This window comes from Pteropus vampyrus, unplaced genomic scaffold (assembly GCF_000151845.1).
Source record: "Pteropus vampyrus isolate Shadow unplaced genomic scaffold, Pvam_2.0 Scaffold348, whole genome shotgun sequence".
Lineage (NCBI taxonomy): Eukaryota > Metazoa > Chordata > Mammalia > Chiroptera > Pteropodidae > Pteropus > Pteropus vampyrus.
In genome coordinates this window covers 1,334,844-1,337,617 of record NW_011889129.1, presented here as the reverse complement: position 1 = coordinate 1,337,617, position 2,774 = coordinate 1,334,844, and the positions used below count along the sequence as shown (strand labels likewise).

General features: G+C 32.8%; 1 pseudogene; it reads left to right on the top strand.

The window, feature by feature from the left end:
• Positions 1 to 2,078: 2,078 nt before the first annotated feature.
• LOC111731078 lies at positions 2,079 to 2,197 on the top strand (annotated as a pseudogene).
• Positions 2,198 to 2,774: the final 577 nt, after the last annotated feature.

Genomic DNA, 2,774 nt, shown 5'->3' with positions numbered 1-2,774 from the left:
TATATAATGAATAATAATAAATAACTATAAGTATATCAACATGGGTGAATATTATAGATATAATATTGATTAGAGGAAAAAACCAAGGCTACAGGAGAATTCTTATATTATCTTTTATACAAAGATTAAAATACTGTAAAACAGTATTAGGTATTATTTAGGGGTATATCTTTATAATGCTTGAACATAATGAATACCATATTCAGGACAGTAGGGAAGGAGGTGTGATCAGGGAAGTTTATATAAGGGCCTCAACTCTGTTGACTTTGTTCTATTTCTTAAATTTGATGCAGCATATATGGTTGTTTTGTTGTATTATTTTAACAATAGTCTGTATGTCATAAATATCGCATAAAACATTTTTTTAAAAAAGTTATTTGGATCCATACTATGGCAGGGCTGGAATATCATGCTGAAGTGTTTGATAGTTAACAGAGAACTGTTGCAGGCTCTTGAGCAGGTAAGATATCATCATAGGTATGTTTCAAGTCAGCTTAGAATAGTACTACATAAGATATTGGGCAAAATTACAAAGGTGTTATTGCAGTGTCACCAGATACAAGATGGATTTTTCCTCCCTCTGCTTTTCTGACCATACACTATTCCTTTAAATCTTTAAAAGCCTGCTTTAAAAAAAAAAAAAAAAAAGTCTAAGTCTTTTGTTATCAGTTGATTCCAGGTTCTTCTGTCAACTCTTGATATTCCTTTCTTATTTCATCTGTTCTTACAACATCCCCTGAACACTTACTCTGTCCAGGTTTCCTATTCTTGCCTCCTGACCATTTATTATGTTATTCCTTGTTTTGGGATATCTCATTTCCAGGCTTTAAATTTTTCCTAAATTTACCTTTGCTATGAGGATTTCTTTGATTAAATAAAAACCTCCTATTAAAAATTTCCAAGATAAATGTGTCTGCAACACCATCTAAAACAAAGAACAACATTTGTCCTACAGTAATAGCTAACTAATTGCTAATACTCATTGAGTGCTTAGTATATGTTCTAAACATTATTCTAAAATGTCATGTAAAGTGTTACATGTAAACACTCATTTAATCCTCATAACAAACCCATGAAATGTATGTTATTATCATCCTCATTTTACAGGTGAAGAAACTGAAACAAAGAGAAGTCAAATAAAACTTGCTAGAGAATACCCTGCCAGAAGTAAATGCTAGAGCTCAGAGTCAAACTCAGGCAGTCTGGCTCTAGAGCCCATACACTTAATCCCACCTCATCAAGCTGCCTCTCCATGTCAATAAGGACACCCCCAAAGTGGGAAGCAAATGTAGGCTGTCCTGTCGGATCTAGTTAGACACTCTGGTCTCATTAAAAAGGGCAATAACTGTAGGAAAGTAGTGACTGATTATTCCTTTGTCTCCTCAAATTTCTCTGACTTTCCAGAGACTCTTTTGTTTTTTAAGCATAAGACCCACATCTTCTTTATCTTTCATTTCTAATGCCTGGCACAATGTCAGGAACATTGGAGGCATTTTATCAAATATATCAATTCCATGTGATTAAGTAAATGTAATAAAAGTTGTAATTCTGTTCTTCAGGAAGTTCTGTTTAGCTGAAAATACTTCAACCCTATTATTACCATGATCAAATAACAGTTACAAATACAGACACCATACTTCCTTTTTAGCGATAGGTGTGTTTTGGTAATATCATGTGTATTGAATATGTATTGAATCATATTTTCCTTATGTCTTACATTATGATATTTCAGATTATAGATAAAAATTTCTGATAGAATTACTAAACTACTAACTACTAAAACTTTAGCTTCATTAGCTGTCTTTGTTTCTGTCTACCCATCTACGTCTCAGATACTGGTTAATCTATAAGAAACTTCTAATTATTTCCAGGAGAAGATAAAATATATTGCAATTAATGTGTAAAAATAAAAAATAAATAAAATAATGTGTGTATACACATATATGTGTATAATATATGTAACAAATGTATATTATACACATATATGTATGTATACAAAAACACGAATGCCCCAGAGATGTTTCCATGTAAAGGACTCCTTTTTTATATTAGGTACATAACAGACAAAAAAATAAGATCACTAAGGCCATGCCACCCTGAACAAGCCCAATCCCGTCTGATCTTGGAAGCTAAGCATGGTCAGGCCTGGTTAGTACTTGGATGGGAGACCATCTAGGAAGACCAGGTGCTGTAGGCATAAAAAAAAAAAAATAAGTGATTGTAGGCGGTCTGTGAGGTCAACCAAGGGTTGTTCACCTAAAAGAAATAATAATAATAATAATAATAATAATATCATTAACATAGAAGAATCCCAGGTTTGCACTTTTCCCGATCCCCCAACACAAATTAGAGTGGTGATGATGAGGCAAAGAGAACGCTCCTTGGTCTGAATCTCTCAAGCTATTAAGTTAAGTAAAAGGTAGATTCTGTATATTTATAATTCACATAGTACTCACATGTTAGACCAGTGGGAAAGACAAATTGAATTAAATTTAATTGAAATCTAGGAATAAGAGGTAAATGTAAGAAACTTGGATTTGGTGGTTTTAAGTTAGAATTATATTGTTAGTGTATCAGCAATTTAATGTATCAGTAGTTAGAATAAAAATCCTTGGAGTTAAAAACACTATTTGACAAGTACTCAAAATGACAGGAAGTGATCAAGGTTGTCCTCAGCCCACTAACCTCATCTCAGGCACTCTTAGTAGATATTTATGCTTCTGCCAATGGATTTCTCCAGACCTTTTAAAAATATTTGTAAGGAACACACAACA